Genomic DNA, 21796 nt, shown 5'->3' on the forward strand with positions numbered 1-21796 from the left:
GTCACTTCTATTCTTATTGGCATTTGACTCTTTTCTTCTCTAAATATATACCTTTCCAAAGATATCTCAAACTTCTCTATGTGAAACAAGATTATAAGATAACTCTAGCCACTACAAGAAAATATTGTAATAACGGCGGTTATTAACTGCCACTATGACGGTTTTACGAAACGCCTGAAATTACGTCCGTCAAAAAATTATTACGAGGGGTTTCCCGGTAAACACCATAATTGAGCCCTGCATAAAATGGCGGTTCACAGCCGCCACAATTGCCTCTTTAAAGGGCAGTTTAAATCCGCCATAATTATTTTTCATTTGTAATTAATTTCTACAGCTTTTGTTCATTACATATATTTACCCTGTCCATTGCGTGAAAGCTTGTATATTACTTGTAACAGTTTTGACACAAATATAAGAGAACGGTTACTTAAATAAATCATTTGTTGTACATAAAACCCATAAGCACTTCATAATTACACCATCAAATGTATTAAAGTTCATGGAGTAATATTTTACATCAATTCAACATAAGGGAAAAAACAGTAATAAATCATAGAGATACATTCAATGAACACTCATGATCCGCATAGTTACTTCCATCGAGTGATCTTCTTGGGCTGCTAGATCACGTGACACAACTTCCTATATCATGTGTCGACAAAATAAATAAAATCAACAATTGATAAAAACCCAAAACTCAATCATGATTGTATGTGATCAATTTACTAAGACATGCTTGTACTGCTCTAACTAAACTTGGGCTGCTTGTACTTCTATCAACTAAATAATGTCCTTCTCTAAAAGATTAAGGAGAGTAATGTGGTAGATCAAACAAGCAAAAGATTACCTTCTATTTGAATGTTGTATGCCCATGTATAACTGATCCGTTAAGGTAAAAATGTAAACCTCACAAAACTAGTCATATCATTTTGATCTCACATAATTTTATTGGGTAAAAAAAGGGAAAATCCAAGACAAAAAAGCAACAAAATGGAAGAGGACAGACTAGCAAAATGTATTCTAAGGAAATTAGGAACCAAAATACCAACTGATGACACTGGATTATTGCTTTCCAATATAAGTTTTCACTACTTTTTTCTAAATTCTACCTCCATTATGCACGGACGATATAAGAAATTTACTCAATTAGGCCATTTAAAAGGTAAATTGTAGGTAAATCTATTTAATAGTATTGATATTTAAATTGAATAAATGGTCAGCAACATGTTACAACATGTTAAGTTACATTGATGGGTGTAATAAGTTATTGTATTGTAAGCATATATAATTTATATCTTTGTTAAATTACTAATTTCATTTATAATGATCAATAGTTATTTGTAAGTGACCTGATAGTATAAATTAAACAGTTACCTAAAATGAATAATTTCTACTTGCCTTTTGAACCCAGGCAATACCAAAATCAAATCCACAGCTTCCAATTTGTTGTGCTTCCTCAATGGAACTCGAGAGAGACAATCAGGATTAACTTGCTCAATATCATTTGATCCTGCTGATAGAGTCCGAGCAACTGATGCTAATAACTTTTGTGATTTTCCAGAAGTTTTCTGTAGATACTCATCCCTCAATTCTCCTAATTATCATGAAACAAGATTAATGGTAAGCAACTATAAAATGAACTCTTTGAAAATGGGGTAACTGTATGGCAATTAAATTGAAGTATTGAAGTACTTAGAGATAGTTAAGGTTTTTAAAATCCACTATGAGGTTTTACAATTGGTTGGTCCCTCTATTCTAAATAATAAGACAAATTACTTTCTCTTTGGTATGTTCAAACTGAAACTTGTCCTCTTGCCGAAAAGGAAAGATTTCTCTCCAACAGTCTAAACTAAAAGAGAAATATCAGAATATTTATCAACGAAGGCTTGTTTGGTTTAATTATCTTGTTTGACATAACTAAATTTTCCTGACTGTATAGTTTCTTTAGTTACCGTCACTATCTGGCTGTTGTCCTAAAACTAAAAAGCTAACTATTGACTTTAACATCCAAAAAGATTAATTATTCGAACAAACTCTGTAATAATTATTTTTCACAATCCAAATTTAACCATGCTCTGCCACTAACTAGACTGTTCCTTAGGATATAATATAAAATAATTCTCAAAAAATAAAGAAAACTAAAAACAAATCCGACAGGTATATTGACAGATGAAAGCAAACTAACAATGAAACCGTAGAACCAAATTAATAAATAGAGAAAAGGAGATAAAATTAGAAAGGACCTAGCTAAACTTCGTTTGAAGTTGGGAGTTGAGATCACTAAAGTTGTTGCGGAGATAAGCAAACTCCATACGAGCTTCATCGTGTTTGAATCGATAGCCTCGGCGAGAATAGACTAGAAGCTTCGCCATTCCTTCTCGTGTCCGAATCGATGGCCTAAGCGAGAATAGAAGAAAGAATCGCCGGCTACGGCGATCTGATGATACAACGGCAAGGGAGAGGGAAAACTGCACAAAACAGAATTTATTTGGGGGAAGTTCTAATTGGTGAGACTTAGAGTGACACTTATTTTAGGTTTGCCCGCAGTAATATATGATAAACTGCCAATTTACGGCTGCATAATATGGCGACTTAACAATTGCGCTAATAGAGTGCTTATTATGGACTAAAATCGCCGCAATATTGTCGGTTTTTTGTAGTGATTTAGCTAATACAGTATTGAAGGGCTTAATTTTTCGTATAACAAATAGCTCTATGTGGGTTATGGCTAAAGGATATAGATAAGATAAAGTTGATCAAAGAATTCTTGCTTCTGACATCGTAAATTAAAGTTGTTAAATTTCAAAAGGATGATATAAGAAAATTTAATTGATAGTGTGATGGCTAGAAAAACAGAGATAAAGTTTGTCAGAAAGTATTCCTTTTGAATTTATTCATAAAGATCTTAAGGTTAGACGAGAATGCTAGCTTTTGCTTTTTGGTATATCTAGATTTGTAATTTATAGATAGAATAAATATTTTTTGAGATGTATGCATTAACTATATTTAGTGTATAATCTAATTAAAAAATTTTAAAATACATGTACAATGCACGTATAAATAGACTAATTATATTTAAAACTGTTTAAATCTAAACTTCTTATTTTACTCTTGTAATGATATATCCTTTTAACGATTGAGATCTTATGACATATGTTTAAGATAACAATTTACAGAAGATTTTTTTTTCTTACCCTCGATGTACAATCAAACAACTTTTACGTAAATGATATTCTTGTCCATTGTTTAAACTTCTGTGCGGAAGTTCTGAAAGTAAAAGGAAGAAGTAACGTCCAATTGAGTGTGAGCACTAGCGCACCGGCTAAAGTAGAATGATGGCCCCCCATTTTTGCACCATTGAAATTGACGGAGAAAAGACAAGAAGTATGGAAAAGGAAGAGCACTATCACATTTAAGTTGAATTTGTAAGGAGAGAGGTAGCTCTGCTTGACATGAAGTGTCAACATGATGACATTTGTAGCCTATATGAGAGTATGTGCCTCTTCGTGCGTAGTCCTTTTTTTTCCATAGGTCAAATACGTGATATTTTTCTTTTCGTAATGAGTACGTAGTTGTAAGATTTCAATTCAAGACATTTTTTTTTTGTACTATGTTGAACTTAAATGTGTAACCATAATGTTTGAAAATTTAAATTATTAACTAGAAAAAGGTGTACTTTTATTTTATGTACACTTATTACATGGAAAATATCGGCTCCTGTTGCTTTTTTTGAGCCGAGGGTTTCCTGGAAACAGTCTCTTTACCCTTCGGGGTAGGGGTAAGGTCTGCGTACATATTACCCTCCCCAGACCCCACCTATAGAATTATACTAGGTCGTTGTTATTGTTGTTATTACATGGAAAAGGATTAAAATTGTACTTAACCTATTAGAAATGGCTCAAAATTATTCTCATCCACCTTTTAGTCCAAAAATATGGCTAACGCTCTCTTTAGTATTAAAATTGCCCCTTATTGGATGTGTGGGGTTTCAAAATCCATGTGGCACTGTCCAATTGGTTAACATTGAACATTAAATTAATAGACACAACCTATAAACTCGACCCACATATTCTATACCCATATTTTCCTCCTTATTGTTCTTGAAAAGTTTCCGTAAGAGTTCTTCCTATGGAATTCAGTAACAACTGTTATTAGGCAATTAGTTTGAAATTCCAGGGATAGAAGCTAGGGACAACAAATTAAGGTTAAAAGATATTTGCCTTCTTATGGCCATTCTGAATTCAGACGAGATACATTAGGGATAATCCCGTCTTTGTGCAGCTCAATTTCATGTATAGATCAACTCTTCTACTTCGCTAATATTGACTGCACGAGTAAAGCATCTCAGATTATCATACTAGCTAACTAATTAAAGAAGCAAACAAAAAGAAGAAACGGACAGTGCACTTGTTTTAGGGAGCTTATGCTTCTAATTGTATTTTGGAGATTGGACTTTCTTTGTATGAGATTATAATTAGTGAGTGTATAGGGTAAAATATGTTATGCTAAGTAATTGCATAAGAAAGCAACACGTGGAGCCAGAGGCAGAAGACAACTATAACAGAAGATAATTGTTCTATTTGTTACCGAAAGGAATGATGCTCATAAAGATGCAATAAATGTCTGCCACCCGGTGGCATTTAATGGAAAATATTCTACATCACTCAATATGATGCATGTTACAAAAAAATATAGCATTAATGTCTGTTGTTACACATTCTTCAATGACCCTCATAATTGGCATTGAGGACGAGCTTGATCCTAGGTCCTTATTCCCTACGTTTAACTATAAATAGCGAGCTATATTATCATTGTAAAAGGGGAAAATTTTCTGGCATGCTTATCCTATAATCTATTCAAAGCTCTATACAATTTTATCTTCTTATTTTTTGGTTTAGCTATTGCTGTGCCCCGAAGCCTTGCTCCCATGATTACTATTTCTGCTATTTCATCTTCATATCAAGGCAAAGTATCACATATATCTTTAATTTTTTTATTATTTCAGGATCGAATTAATTCACATATCTAAAAACTACGTATAAATTTAACTGTACTGTTTTACGAATAAACAATAAGGCCAATATAAATTTTTCGCTTTTTGAGAGAGTTTACCTACTACTTTTTTCATAATCATATAAGCTCCGCTTGGATATGATTCTTGCTAATATGGGCTTAGTTCATATCAGATAGATGATGAAGAAGAAAAGGACATTGGGTTTAATAAATATATGGGCATCAAAATATGGGGGTCGGGCTTATGGGTTAGGTCTAATAAGTTTTATTCCTCAACGTTACCAATTGAAAAGTGCCACCTGGATTATAAAAAAATCTCATACATCCGATAAAGCAAACGTTAGTTCAAGGGACAGTTTTTTATGCTAAAGAAAATGTCAATGGCATTTTTGGACCAAAAGGTGAATGAGGACAATTTTGAGCCATTTCTAATAGGATAAGGCCATTTTTGAAGCTCTCATGTTTATTATATACTCCCTCAATTTCAATTTATCTGAACTCATTTGATTGGACACGGAATTTAAGAAAAGAGAGAAGATTTTTAAACTTATGATGTAAAATGAAGCACATATATTTTGTGTGGCTATAAATCATTACATAAAGGTAAATTGTTTTCAAATAGGGAAAAAGGTCATTCTTTTTGGCACGAATTAAAAAGGAAATAGATTCACGTAAATAAAAACGAATGAGTATTTCCGAACCATTTCCAAAAGAGTGACCAATCAAATACATAAAGGACGCTTCTTATTTCTTCATAACAAATTGAATCCAAAACATGAAGAAAGCAACCATTTCTTGGAGATCCGATCGGACCTTTTTGCAGCATCTCGAGAAGACATCTAATCCGTGTGTCACATATGGGGCCTACTTTTGTCACATCAAAGATAGTTCACATCTTACCCCGAAGGAGTAAGAGATTCTTAATGCTGCATTTATTTTATCGTAATGCTGCATTTATTGTATGATGAATTGATTCAAGCAATAAAAATCCAAAAGATAAGATGCGTTATTGTAGGGAGCATTTAATCATACATACTTTGGTATAGGGAACATTTTTAATCTTATAACTAAAAGCATTATGGTTATTATCTTGATTTTTTGTTTCTTCTGAATTTCGGAACATTGTTAATTTCTCTTCATCGAGTGAAGTATGTGCATAAAGTGTTGTCATAATGACTCGTACCTGCCATAGTGCTTCGTAATTTCATATAGCACTAGCTAGGGCTTAGGTTGCTGCGCAACTGCAGCACTTGAAGATGATAAGAAATTAAAAATTGAAACACCTTTTCTCTTGCATATCATTGTGTACTTACTATTCATGGTGCCACCCACCCCCTTGCCTTTTTCCTTTTCACTAAGTTAAAAAGTGGAAACAGGTCTAACCGAGCATGAACAATTGAAGAATCTCGATGTTACCTTATGCACTGCAATTCCAAAGGACATATTTTAGTCACAAGCAAAGGTAGATTCACAGTTTTAATTTCACGGGTTCAATATTTTGGTTTCAACTATTAAATTTATCACCTTGTTTGAATTGGCTTTATAGCTTAAATTTTCAGTTTCATACAAAAAATCTAGGTCTAGTATAAAAATTATGAGTTTAATTAAACTCATAGCCAAACTATTGGATCCGTCCTAGTCACCAGATATATTGTATTTTAACAATAAAAATAATAACATTAAATTACATGGCTTTTCGTTTAATGGCTATAAAGGCGAGAAGTTGACCATAATTACTTTATGTAAGTCCTGAAATCACTATCACATGATCTACCTAATTAATATTCCACTAAATGTTAAGTAATTATATATCTATCAATTCCATGATTTCAAGTTTTTATAACTTTATTATTTCACTAAATTCTTAGTTATTCTATGGAAGAATATCCATACCTATAATTAGAAGTATGCCTTCCTTGCAAGTGATGCATGAAAAAAGTGTTAATAATGTGTATCAAAAAGGGAGGTGTAGAAAGAAAGAGATTGTGAGACAATCAGAAATATCCAACGCGTTCACTATAAGGAAAAAAGAAGAATACTATTACTTGTTGAAGAAAGGTGTTATTTGCAATAGAGCTTTAAACTCAATCGCTAGTTAGTGCTATTTAAATGACACTGTTATATCTTAGTAGGAATAAGTGAAGAGTGTACTCGTGTATTTAAAATTTGTGCTCTTGTTTTATTAATTTTTTACTAACTTTTTCGATCTAGTATTTGGTTTATTTTGTTTCTTCTTAAATTAAACAACAATTTATTTCTTTTTCGCTTTAAGTGTGAATACTTAGATCATATGTAATTGCCTAAGATTATCTGAGGAGTTATTAATGTCTCGTCCTCGTAATAACAACAACAACAATAAAATCAATATACTTCTAATGTCGAATCAGGATCAACTAGGACAGAAATAAAGCATTGGGTCGAATAATAATAATAATAATAACAACAACAACAACAACAATATTCTTGATAAAAAAATCCAAAAAGAAAAGGAAAAAAAGTCATGCATTACTCAAATGGTTGTTCATACTCTTTCTGGCATTGCATAGACGACTTCAAACAAAGAATAGGGTTGCATTCTGGGCAAATTTAGAGGACATGATATGCCCTCTATGTACGAGAGAAAATGAGGACATTGATCACATGCTGTTTCAATGCGTCTATGCGAAAGAAGTCTGGAATAAATTGCTGCAATGGCAAGACATAAGAAGGGGACCAGGGGACTAGCAAACAGAGGTGCTATGGGCAATCAGATATACCATTGGAAAGAAGGCACAACATGAAGTATACAGAATGGCGTTGGCGGGTGAACTTTACCACATTTGGCAGGAAAGGAATACGAGGATTTTCAAGATGCAAAGAAGGACAGCTCATCAGGTGGTAAAGTAAGTGATACAGGAGGTTCATCGGAGAGCAAATAGAAGTAGTAGACTTAGCAAATATATGGAAACGTTAAATTTCTATTCATAGATGCTGATTTGAGATGTAAATAGAGGTTATTTTGAGAGTGCAAGTTTAGGACCAATGTCTAAACTGCACACTTTCATTTTTTTAGTTAACAGAGCTGTACATATTTCCAAGTAGTAATATAAAATAGTTAGTTACCAAACAACAACAACAACAACAAAAATAATAAAAATAATAACAATTACAATAATAATATCCCTTTTTCACTAGTGTCCGGCACCAAATCAATACCAAAGTTAATATCCCTGTCCGGTGGCATGCTCGGCAAGTCTGCAGGAAACACATCCGGAAAGTCCCTCACTATCGGGACTAAATCAATACTAGGAGTCTCTACACTGACATCCCTCACGAAGGCTAAGTAAGAAAGACAACCTTTCCCACCATCCGTTGGGCCTTCAAAAATGAGATCACCCTATTGGGGACAAAATCAGTCGAACCTCGCCACTCGATCCGTGGCACACCCGGCATAGCTAACGTCACTGTCTTAGCATGACAGTCCAAAATAGCACGACACGGAGATAACCAATCCATGCCCAATATCACATCAACATCGACCATACAAAGCAAAAGAAGGTCCACTCGGGCCTTCAAACCCCCAATAGTCACCACACATGATCGATATACGCGGTCCACAATAATAGTATCGCCCACCGGAGTAGATACATGAACAAATGAAACAGGAGACTCACAGAACGTATCCAAATAACGAGCAATACGATGACACATATGAAAAAGTGGAACCAGGATCAAATAACACAGAGGCATCTTTGTGGAAAACTGAGACAATACCTGTAATCACAACATCTGAAGCAATTGCATCGGGTCTGGCTGGGAGTGCATAAAAATGGGCCTGACACCCACCACCTGATCGACCTCCCCCTCTGGAGTGACCCCTAGCTGACTGTCCTCCACCCCTAGTTGGGTGGCTGGGTGGCGAAGTAACTAGTGCTGAAGTCGATGTCTGACTCCTCTGCTGAGACGAACCCCCAAGACGACGAGGACACTGTCTCCACATATGCCCCAACTCTCCACACTCATAACAACCCTTGGTGCTGGAGACGGGGATTGAAGGGAATCCCTAGCACCGGGATGAATAGTAGAAGAACCTGGCATGGAAGAGCCTTGAACTGATGAAGCACGGGACAAACTTTGGGCTGGAAGGGCACTAAGTGAGGAATGACCCTGATGAGAACTGTGAGAACCATGGCCCGATGATGCCCCACGATAAACTGGGCGAGTTGATTGAGCATGCCTGAATGGATAGCCTCTACAGTGCTGAAACTGACCTCCGTGAGGAGTACCACTGAATCCACCCTTACCACGAGGCCTCTTAGCCTCCCTCTCAACCCTCTCCTGACCACGAACCATCTCAATCTGTCGAGCTATGATACTCTCTCTCTCTGGTCATGAGCAACCGAAGCTGAAAACTGAGGCCATCTATAAACCTCCTGGTCCTCTCTCGGTCTGTGGGAACCAACCAGATTGCATGATGAGCCAACTCGAAGAACCACATCACATACTGTGTAACAGATCTGTCACCCTGACGAAGCTGCTTGAACTGCCTACACAGCTCCTCTCGGCGAGACTCAGGTACAAACTTCTCCAGAAAGAGAACGGAGAACTGTTGCCAAGAAAGGGGCACTACGCCAACCGGCCTACGCCTCTCGTAAGCCTCCCACTAACTAAGTGCAGCCCCGGAGACCTGGAAAGTAGTGAATGAGACCCCACTAGTCTCCAAAATACCCACGGTCCGAAGCATCCTCTGACACTTGTCCAAGAAACCCTTGGAATCCTCGCCCTCTGCACCACTAAAAGTCGGAGGCTGAAGTCTCCCATACCTCTCCAATCTACACTGCTTATCCTTTTGTATAACTGGAGCTACATAGTCCAGAGCAGCTGCAACCGGCTGGGCCGGAGGTGCCCCCGGTTTCTGAAATCCCTACACAACCTGCTCAGGTGTGCGAGTTGGGAGTCTGAGTGTCTCCCCCGGCCTGAGAAGTAGCTGCGACTGTAGTAACTAAGACTGCCTGATCCAGGTTAGTGCGCATTGATAGAATCTGGGCCAGGGCATCTTGAAGGCCTGAGATAACAATAGGCACAGTTGGTGCCTAAGCTGGTACTGCTGGAGCGCCCGCAACTGGGAACTGATCCTGAACTGGGGCGGCTGGTGGATCTGCAGGTGCTGCCTTGGCTACTGTGCGGGCTACACCCCTGCCCCTACCACGGCCTCGACCGCATCATCGGCCTCTACTAGCCTTAACTGGTGGTACTGGTGGTCGTCCATCCTGATCGGTAGCACGTGTCCTCGCCATCTGTGAGAGAATAAAATAACAGAAGTTTAGTTATCAAAATCAACAGATTCGCACAATAGGAATTCAAGAATGTGAAGTTTTTCCTAAAGGTTCTGCAGTCTCCCGAGGATAAGTACATACGTCTCCGTACCGATCCGTAAGACTCTACTAAACCTGCTCATGACTCGTGAGACCTATGTAACCTAGGCTCTGATACCAACTTGTTACGACCCTAAAACTGACCTGGTCATGATGTAGCCTATCGTAAAACTAGGCCAGCCGACACAATTCCCAAATCAAACCATTATTCTATAAAAGTCATTTTTAAGCCATTAATTAACACGAAATATCATAATATAAGTCTAAATAACCAGTACGGAATAAATACACAAGCCCGACATTGGGGTGTCATAAGTCACGAGCAACTACAACTCTGTCTCTATACAATAAAGTCTAACAAAATCTGAAAGACAATACTTAATAAATATAGAGAAGATATGAGGGAGAAGAACAGGGCTGTGAAGCCATGCAGCTACCTTGTCAACTCTGAGACCTGTTGAAAGAACGATCAATGCTCACTATCGCGACCCGCAACTCCTAGATTTGCACATAAGGTGCAGGGACTAATGTGAGTACGCCAACTCAGTAAGTAATAAAAGTAAATGAAAGCTGAGCAGTAAGAAAACAGATAATTCCACGCCATAGAACCACAACAAATACAATATATTTTCAAAACAGTACTGAAATCAATTATCTCGTAAAACAACTCAGTTTCAGTAAAACCTTTTTTAAAAGCATCTTTCAATAGTTTCAAACAAGGGATGAAATAGTGAGTAAAAATTATAGAAACGTAAACATCCCCTCGGACAAAACATGTATCATAAACCGCCCATCGGGCTAAATATCAATAGAACCAGTCCCCCAGGCTACCTCACAATCACCCGTAATCAGCCCCTCAGGAAACAACATGAATCAAACAACAGCCGCTCGAGCAACATCACATTACTCACACTGGGTAACCGCGCTCACTGGGGGTGTTCAGACTCCGGAGGGACTCCTGCAGCCCAAGCACTATCACAAGCCATCTTGTGGTATAATAAATCAGGCCCTCGACCTCTCATATATCACAAATCAGTACAACATGCTGCACCATGCAGCCCGATCCCATGATATCCTCACAACATAGGCCATCGACCTCACTCAGTTAGAAACCGCTCAAGCCACTCGGGCAATAGTAAAACAAAATACTCAGCCCAAAATATCATTTAAAGTATCAAAACGGAGTAAATACGGCTGAGTTGTGAAATTAGTAAAATACAGCATGACTGAGTACAGATATTAAGTCAAAACAATGAGGAATAGTAGTAAAAAGCCCCTAAGGGTCCAAACAGTTGGCACGAGGCCCAAATATGGCATTCATCCCAAAACATAATAATACTTTCCAAAACACAATAGTATCAAATAGTTTTCAATCAAATATGCGACTTAATTGGCGTACGGGACGGACCAAGTCACAATCTCCAACGGTGCACACCCCCACACTCGTCATATAGCATGTACATCACCTCAAAGTAGCATAACGATGTGAAATCTGGGGTTTTATACCCTCAGGACAATATTTACAATCATTACTTATCTCAAACCGGTCCAAACTCTAGCCAGCGATGCCTTTGCCTCTCGAATCGGCCTACGAATGCTCTGAATCTATCAAAAATCAGTATTACATCATTAATACAATCTAAAGGAACAAAGCCCAAGAGAAAATATCAAATCGACTCAAAAATCCCGAAATTGGCCAAACTCGACCCCCGGGCATACATCTCGGAATTCGATAAAACTAACATCACTAGAATCCTTATCCTCTCACGAGTCTGTACATACCAAGAACATCAAAATCGGACCTCAAATGGCCCCTCAAATTGCCGATTTAAACTCTCCCATTTCAAGCCCTAACCTTCAATTTTTAACCCTTAAATCCCACTAATTTCATGTCTAATCACTTAGAAATCACCATAGAATCGAGTACTGAGTTAAAAAATATTACCTCCAAGTGTTACCCCTTGAATCCCTCTTCAATTCCTCTAAAAAAGCTCCAAGTCCGAACACAAATGGTGGAAAAATCACCAAATTTCGAGAAGGCTTCTATTTATACTTTCTGTCCAGCAAAATCGCACATGCGATACCAATATCGCATATGCGGTTCGCACCTGCGGACAAATCTCCATTTCTATGGATTCTCACTTAAAATCCCTCATTCGCACCTGTGGGCTCGCAGGTGCGGCTTGCCTTCTGCTTCTTGGATGCCCAAACCGCATCTGCAGTCTCTTCCCGCTTCCGCGATCACCGCACCTACGGTCCCTAATCTGTAGGTGCGGAAACAACAGAAGCAGAAAAATTTCTGCAACTCCAAATCCACTCCAACCTTCCATCAACCAGCCCTCGGGACCTCAACCATACATACCAAGAAGTCCCATATCATCATTAAACTTATTCCAACCTTCGGAACACTCAAAACAACATCAAAACATCAAATCACCCTCGAATTCAAGCCTAAGGATTTCCAAACATCCGAATTCCACAACCGATCTAAAAACCTATCAAACCTCATCCGAATGACCTGAAATTTTGCACACACGTCACAAATGACACAACAGACCTACTCCAATTTCCGAAATTCCATTCCGACCCCGATATCAAGATTTCCACTACCGACTGAAAAACGCCAAAATTCTGATTTCACCAATTCAAGCCTAAATCTTTCACGGACCTCCAAAATACATTCCGATCATGCTCCTAAGTCCCAAATCACCTAATAAAGTTATCCGAACCATTAGAATTCACATCTGGGACCTTCTACACATAAGTTAACAACCGGTTGACTTTTTCCAACTTGAGCTTACTCAAAAGAGACTAAGTGTCTCACTCTTCTACAAAACCACTCTGAACCCAAATCAACTAACACAATACAATGAAATACAGCTGAACAACACACATGCAAGTAGAAAATGGGTTGAAACAGAGCGGTAACTCATGAAACGACCGGACGGGTCGTTACACAAGCTTAAGGAACTTAATTATTTTCTGTATTTGTGTAATACTCATTGTTTTGGAGACAAAAACCTTTGTGGTTTTCTATTCCCATTTTGGAGATTAAAGCCTTTGTGACTATTTTCTACTCCATTGGAGATTAAAATCTATGTGATTTTAACATTTGTTTGTGTCATTCTTTTACAGAAATGATGAATGACAACAGGAACCAAACTATTCCTATGGTGACTACCAATGCATCGACAAGCCAAACAACACCGGCAGAAAAACCTGGAAAAAAAAATACGGGATTGATTTAAGTGGTGGAAGCAGATGATGTTCCTCTGCTTGACGACTTTAAGTATACATAAGTTTATTAAGAAAGATGTTCCTATTCTGCCCGACAAAACTCCAGACAATGAATGCTTTCTCGTGAGTGAGGCGTGGAAGCATTCTGATTTTCTATGCAAGAATTACATTCTTAGCGTACTGGAGGACAATCTGTATAACATCTATAGTAATTCGTTGTCGCTAAATTTTGGACTACAAAATGGAAGATAGCAAGTCTATTATTACCCAAGTCCAGGAATTGCAAGTGATTATTCACGATCTCCTTACTGAAAATATAAGTTGAATTAATGCTGATGTTGAAAGTATTAATTATATTATTTTTACTAACAGAATTTTCATTGAAGGTCTTGCCATCAATGAAACATTCTAAGTTGCCGCGATGATTGAGAAGTTGTCTCATTTGTGGAAGGACTTCAAAACTACTTGAAACACAAACGCAAGGAGATGTCACTTGAAGATCTCATTATTCGGTTGAGAATCGAAGAGGACAACAAAGCTGCTGAAAATAAAGGCCGTGGAAACTCAATAATAATGGGAGAAAAAATTGTTGAGGATCCTCCTCAAAATAATAAAAAGAGGAAGAAGACTTCTGGACCGAAAAACAACCCTAGCAAGAAGCGGTTCAACGGAAATTGCTACAACTATGGTAAAGATGGACACTAATCTGTAGATTGTCGTGCTCCAAGGAAAGACAAGAAGAAGGGTCAAGCAAACTTGGTTGAAAAACATGAAGATATTGATGCCTTATGTGCTATAATTTCTGACTACAACCTGGTGGGAAATCCTAAGGAGTGCTGGATTGATTTTGGAGCCACTCGCCATGTTTGTGACTTTAGAGAAGCGTTTGCTACATATGATCCCATTGGACCTGAAGAGCTGCTTTCTATGGGAAATTCTGCGACGTCCAAAATTAGAGGATGTGGCAAGATATTTCTGAAATGACTTTTGGAATATAGTGACTCTGAACAACATCCTTCATGTTCCCGAAATTAGGAAGAACTTAGTCTCTGCTAGACTTCTCGATAAATATGGGTTTAAGTGTGTTTTTGTATCTGATAAGGTTGTAATAAGTAAGAATAAGATGTTTGTAAGAAAATGTTACCTCACTAAGGGCCTTTTCAAACTAAATGTAATGGTCGTTAAAAATAATAAAATTTTTGCTTCTTCTTACTTACTTGAGTCAAATGATTTATGGCATATACATTTGGGACATTTCAATCATAAAACCTTGCGAAAAATAATTAATTTGGAAGTTTTGCCTAACTTTTAATGTGACAAATTAAAATGTCAAATATGCGTGAAATATAAGTATATTAAACATCCATATAAGTCAGTTGAAAGGAATTCAAATCCTTTAGAATTAATTCATGCTGATATTTGCGACATGAAGTCAATACCATCTCGCAGTGGAAAGAAGTATTTCATAACTTTTATTGACGACAGTACTCGCTATTGCTATGTTTACTTACTTAATAGTAAAGATGAAGCAATAGACATATTCAAGCAATACAAAAATGAAGTTGAAACACAACTTAACAAGAAAACCAAAATGATAAGAAGTGATAGGGGTGGTGAATATGATCTCCTTTTGAAGAAATATGTTTAGAATATGGAATTAGTCATCAAACAACGACCCCTTACATGCCCTAATTAAATGGAATTGCGGAAAGAAAGAATCATTCATTAAAGGAGATGATGAACGCATTGTTGATAAGTTCTAGTTTGCCATAGAACTTGGGGGGGGGGGGAACCATTCTTATGGCTAACCGGATACTAAACCGAGTACCCCATAGAAAAATGCAATCCATTCCATATGAAAAAATGAAAAGAAAGGAATCCCAACTTGAATTATTTTGAAGTGTGGGGGTGTCTGGCAAAAGTGCAAGTTCCTAAACCTAAAAGGGTGAAAATATGACCGAAAACTGTTGATTGTGTTTTCATAAGATATGCTACCAATAGTAAAGCATATCGATTTCTGGTTCATAAATCATAAAATCCCGACAGTTATAATAATATGGTTATAGAATCAGATAATGTTGAGTTCTTTGAAAATATATATCCGTATAAAAAGGAATGTGAGTCGATTGGTGAAGGATCTAAACGACCTCGTGAAGAAACAAAAGAAAGTACATTTAATCAGGAGGAACCAAGACATAGTAAACGTCAAAGAACGTTTACTTTATTTGGACCATATTTTGTGACTTTCTTATTGAAAAATGAGACTCGAACATTTAAAGAAGCTATGAATTCTTCAGAATCATTATTTTGGAAAGAGATAGTCAATAGTGAAATAGAATCCATATTAAATAACCATACATATGAAGAGGTTGATCTTCCTCCTAGAAATAAACCGTTGGGTTCTAATTGGCTTTTTAAGAGGAAAATGAAAGATGATGGCACTATTGATAAATATAATGCAAGACTTGTGGTCAAAGGGTATAGACAACAAGAAGATCTTAACTATTTTGATACATACTCTCCAGTTACAAGAATTACGTCCATACGAACGTTAGTATCATTAGCTGCAGTTTATGGTCTTGAAATTCATCAAATGGACGTTAAGACAACCTTCTTAGATGGAGATTTAGAGGAAGAAATCTACATGGAATAACCTGAAGAGTTTGTGGTTCCAGGTAAAGAAAAGAAGGTATGTAGACTTGTTAAGTCCCATTACGGACTAAAACAAGCACCCAAATAATGGAATGCGAAATTTGGCCAAACAATGTTGTCAAATGGTTTTATGATAAATGAATTTGATAAATGTGTGTACATTAAAAATGTTCCAAATCACATAGTCATTGTTTTCTTATATGTGGATAATATGTTGATAATGAGTAATGACCTTGCTAACATAAATACGACTAAGCATATGCTAATTAGCAAGTTTGATATAAAGGACTTGGGAGTTGCTGATTTAATTCCGGGTATTAATATCCATAAGACTCTTCAAGGTCTGGCATTGTCACAATCTCATTATATTAAGAGAGAAATTGGAAAATTCAAGGACTTATATTTTATAGTTGCAACGACTTTAATTGACGTGAATGTTGCACTAACAAAGAACAAAGCCCAAAGCATATTACAATTGGATTATGCTCATGTGTTGGGATATTTAATGTATATTATGAATTGTACACGACCAGATATAGCTTGTGCTAAAAGTAAATTGATTCAATACACGAGTAATCCAGGTCAATCTCATTGGATGGCAATGAAACGAGTTTTGGAATATTTAGAACATTCTCAGGACCTTGTTTGCACTACAGTAAATATCTTGTGGTGATTGAGGGATACTGTGATGAAAATTAGATCACCAGTTCAACTGATTCTAAGTCCACAAGTAGATATGTATTCACTATTAGTAGAGGAGCGGTATCTTGGAAGTCGCTCATACAAACTTGTATTGCCCACTCTACAATAAAGGTTGAGTTCATAGCCTTAAATAAAGCCAGTGAAGAAGCTGAATGGCCCCGGAATTCTTGGAAGACATTCCATTTTTTCCCAAACCGTTGGCATCAATATGCATACATTGCGATAGTTAAGCGGCAATTGGAACGGCTGGGAGCATTATATATAACGGTAAATCTCGTCATATATGACAAAGACATAAAACCGTTAGGCAATTACTCTCTAGAGGAATTATCACGATTGACTGTGTAAAGTCAAGTGATAATGTGTCAGATCCACCTATAGAACGCCTAACTAGAGAGGTAGTTTAGAAATCATCGAGGGAAATGGGCCTATGGCCGAGGACAGGTCATTGTGGAGGTAACTCTACCTAGAAGACTGGAGATCCCAAGATCTAGGTTCAAGGAGATCAAACAAAGTCATTAATGACGGTTCAATATTGTCAACTAAAATTTTGGTCCATTCTCGTGATGAGACAATGTTCAGTACCAAAGATAAAATATTAAGGCTTTTTAATGATTTCTAAATTTTGTACGGGATATATCAAATAGCGTATTTATGGGATGACACGTTTAGGAATCACCTATGTAAGTGTGAAGTGTTAGTCGCTTCAAGGAGAATTTTGTAAGGTCAGTTCTCACACACTTATGAAAACAGGCGATGTTCATGGCTGAAACGAATATAACAATGAGAACTAAAGACGGTTAAGGGTTGATTATGTGACTTATGGTTGTCTAGGTATACATCAAAGTTCGACGGTTTAAAGATATCAAATCTACCGATTGACCGAGTATATCCGACATAAGTTCACTACGGAAAGTTCAAAGGGAAACCTAGTTATCCAGATGCAATTAATCCTTGCTTATGAATCACAAATTGTTTCATGAATATTTCCGTGATATAGCCATTCCCCATTCATGTGGGGGATTATTGAGTTTTTTAAAGCTTATTTTAGCTTAAAAGAAGGTGAATGAGAAATGAAGGGAAAATGAAATATTTGAGTTTCCCTCCTTGACAAAGGCACATTGTCCTATATTAGAGGAAGATAAGACTTTTGATGGGTATATATATAATTGCTCTTCTTCTAGCTCTTAAAGAGTTAAGAAGAAGGCAAGCCTAGCGTCGTCGTCGTTGTCGTCTCTCGCTCGGCTTCGGCTTCAGATTCAGATTCAGATTCGATCAAATGATCGATTGAATGATTAATTTTTTGGACCGAATTAATTATTAATAGTAAATATTAATGTAATATTATTAAATATCCGTTTTTTGTAACGAAAAATTAATATTAAATCCAAATTATCCATTTTTTCTAATGGAAAAAGTAATTTCCTCTGCGTTTGAATTCCCATTTTAATTTGCGTAAATGACCATTTATGTTATGGCCGTTTTACGTAACAGACCTCTGAAGAGTTGCACCTCTTCGTTTGAACTTAACAGGTTGGGGCTTTAAATAGCAGTCCATTCTCTCAGATTTTTCATACGAAATTTTGAATTCTCCTTCTTTCTTCTGCATTATTTTAACTACAAAGAAAGCAACAGTAAGTGTGATTTGCTACCGATCATTGTGTTCGCTGAAACACTAGGGTTTGAAGTACCGTTACATCAGTGTGTAATTCATTCTATCCCGGGAGGAAATAATCCACAACCTCGGGTACTAGGAGGGGATTAAGTTCCTTAAGGAAACACTGTGAATTTAGTGGGCTCAGATTTAATTATGTTTCTTCTACATTTTTGTTTATACGTTATTTTTTTTCTTCTCCAGAATTATTTTATGAATACAGTTTACTAACAAGGATTAGGGTAGAAGGTTAGTAGGTAGTCGTGTGTTTCCCTTTGTCTTCATTAGTTCAATAGTATTAGTGTTAGTTTGATATCCCTTTTATCCTTAGTTTGCTATTATCGCATATCTTGTATTGTTATTACTTGCCACCAGTACTCCCTTAGTTTGCTATATATCACTACATACCTTGTATTATTGTTACTTGCTATCAATGCTTCTTTCATATTCTTTATTTTGCTATCTTTGATTTAGTTTTCTAAATATATTGTCTTGCTATTATTTGCTGTCAATGCATCTTCCGTCTTTTCTTTAGCCGAGGTCTATCGGAAATGATCTCTCTGCCCCTCCAGGGTAGGGGTAAGGTTGCGTACATCCTACCTTCCCCTGACCCCACTTGTGAGATTATACTGAGTTGTTGCTGTTTTTTTGGTTCATTAGCAAATATTACTCTATAAGTATTTGTTCATTCAGCATGGTTACAGTATGCCGGGAAAAAAAGTGAGGTCACGGTATGAACGACCCAAGTGTGAAAGCATAAGAAGTAACAAAATCCAATTCAATAGCAAATCTATCAATACATAAGATATTGACCAATTATAGGGTTGACGACAGTACTAAGATCTTCCGCATGATCCATGCCATTTTTCAACAAATTATATTCCCTGTTATTTTTCTTTTTCTTTTCGTTTTCTCCTTGTTTTTCATGCCTTTTGATAATTAAACAATAGTTAAAATGAAAAGAAAGAAGAAGAAAGGACTTCTTCGTTCGTTATTCGATGCATACTTAACGTGAAAGAAGAATTTAATAAGAAAAGGCCTATCCTACATCCATTTAGAGGAAAATGTTCTAAGGAAGCTTTTACTGGGGAGAGAGTAAGCACTTCTTCCTATGATAAAATATACGTACGTACTAAGAAAGAAAAATTAGACTAAAATCCTGAGAAAGATTCTGCCTTCTTTCATTATTCACCTCAATCATATATAACCAATAGAAAAGCAGTCGTTTTCATTGACCATATATGAGTTTGTAATGCTTTTCACATTAGATTCAAATTTGAACTTTGATCCCAATTCTAACGAAAACAACTCACATGTGGCAATAGTAGTTATCTACCAGCAAAGGAATGGTTTAACAGGAAATGTACGTTATTTAACAGTGCATGAAAAAAATGCATTTTTCAAAAACTTTTTGTGTTTTTTTTTCTTCTTTTGGAATTGATGAAAGGGGAAATGAAATAAAATATACAAATGAAGAGTCTTGGTTGCGCCAAGTGACAAGCGTGCATGTGCCTATGTCACCCCACCGATATTTCACGCTAGCGCCCAGTCGCAGGCAGATGCTAACAACGCCACACGCGCAGATCGTGATGCCAAAGACAAGGTTGCTCACACGGACCTGCTTCTACCTTGTAGAAAACTAACTCCTTTTCATTGTAAATATAGAGTAGTTTTATTTCATGTACTTCTATTATGTTTCTCTAGCTTAGTTAGGTCTAGTCTTGTAACTTTGGTTTATTTTTTTAAGCACTATTAGGGGGATCAAGCAAGCAAACAATTCTCAGTACTGGTGTCTCTCCCTCTTGACAGCATGTTGCTTTTCTGTAATAGCTTTCATTAATGCAATTTAACTTTCTTACATTCTCAATTCTCATTTCTGTTCTCTCAATTGCTTTTGACATTGGTTTTCCCATACGACACTGACAATCTGCTAGCGTACAGAGGGGACCTCAGTTGGCGGATAGTAACTGCACTGACATCAGTTGTTTAGCCTTACGTCGCCCTTCCAAGGAATCTCAGGAAGGTGCTGTGTAATTGCTGGTATCAGAGCCTAGGCTCGACATCGGAAGAGGGAACACATTGACATTACCACCATTTCTGACCATGGTGAATCATGAGGACCGCATTGCGGCCCTTGAAGAGACGGTTGACGTATTACGACCCATCGTGGATACGGTGCCTGAACTAAGAACCTGCCTAGTTCAAAGGTTGGATGACCCAAACCGCAGAATGCTCCAAGCTGAAGTTGACACAGAAAACATCAGTCACGACTCTGAGGGAGACCAGCAAATGGCAGCCACAAAGGCAGCTAAAATTTTTGGCAAATTCGAGGGCCTCCAACAGGAGCGTGTCGAGGATTTAGCCTACAGGGCACAAGAGGCAGACATGGTGACTTCCATGCAACAAACTATAGACAACTTGACAAGCCGACTCAATGTTGTCAATGCTGCTTTAGAAGGCCTGTTTCGAGGAGGCGGAAACCAAATCGGGGGGTGCTTTGAACCTCGCCCCCGCGACACAAAAACTGAAAATTCTTGAGCCAAAGCCATACAGTGGAGCTCGAAATGCTAAAGAAGTGGAAAACTTCATCTTTGACATCGAACAGTACTTCGATAATGTGGGGGCCTAGAAGAACCTAAGAAGGCAGTAATTATTACCATGTATCTTCAGGGTGATGGGGGTGAAGTACGAAGCCATCAGAGCCGGTGAAGATGCTCTCGAGACATGGGTAGAACTGAAGGCAGCCATACGCCTACAGTTCTTCCTCGAAAATATTGAATACAATGTAAGGAGAAAGCTACGGGAGCTTCGCCAGACCAAATCAGTGCGGGATTACGTACGGGAATTCTTCGCGCTCATGCTGAACATACGTGACATGGGGGACAAAGACAACCTCTTCACCTTCTTGGAAGGGTTGAAACCTTATGCCAGTATAGATCTACAAAGACAAAGGGTAGATACTCTACCCAAGGTGATCCAATGTCACGAGCCTAAACCCGGATCTGATCGTAATGGCACCTCTCGTGAACACAAGACCTGCCAATTATTCCCAATTCGATGTTAAACAGTTAAACAACAAGAAAACAGTCTAAAACGTGATTTAATAACTAAGTAGCAGATAATATTATAAATGTGAGGAAGAACAACCCAACACAGCCGGAGGGGTGTCACTAGTCATGGCCAC

General features: G+C 37.3%; 1 long non-coding RNA gene across 1 annotated transcript; it reads right to left on the minus strand.

The window, feature by feature from the left end:
• Positions 1-412: 412 nt before the first annotated feature.
• Positions 413-2847, minus strand: LOC104249605 (uncharacterized). The gene is made up of 3 exons (XR_716810.2): positions 2244-2847; positions 1399-1594; positions 413-642 (listed from the first exon to the last, which is right to left on the minus strand). It is a non-coding gene; the product is annotated as an uncharacterized lncRNA (long non-coding RNA).
• Between the last annotated feature and the right edge of the window lie 18949 nt (positions 2848-21796).

The sequence above is a fragment of the Nicotiana sylvestris genome, chromosome 12 (genome assembly GCF_000393655.2).
Source record: "Nicotiana sylvestris chromosome 12, ASM39365v2, whole genome shotgun sequence".
Taxonomy (NCBI): Eukaryota; Viridiplantae; Streptophyta; class Magnoliopsida; order Solanales; family Solanaceae; genus Nicotiana; species Nicotiana sylvestris.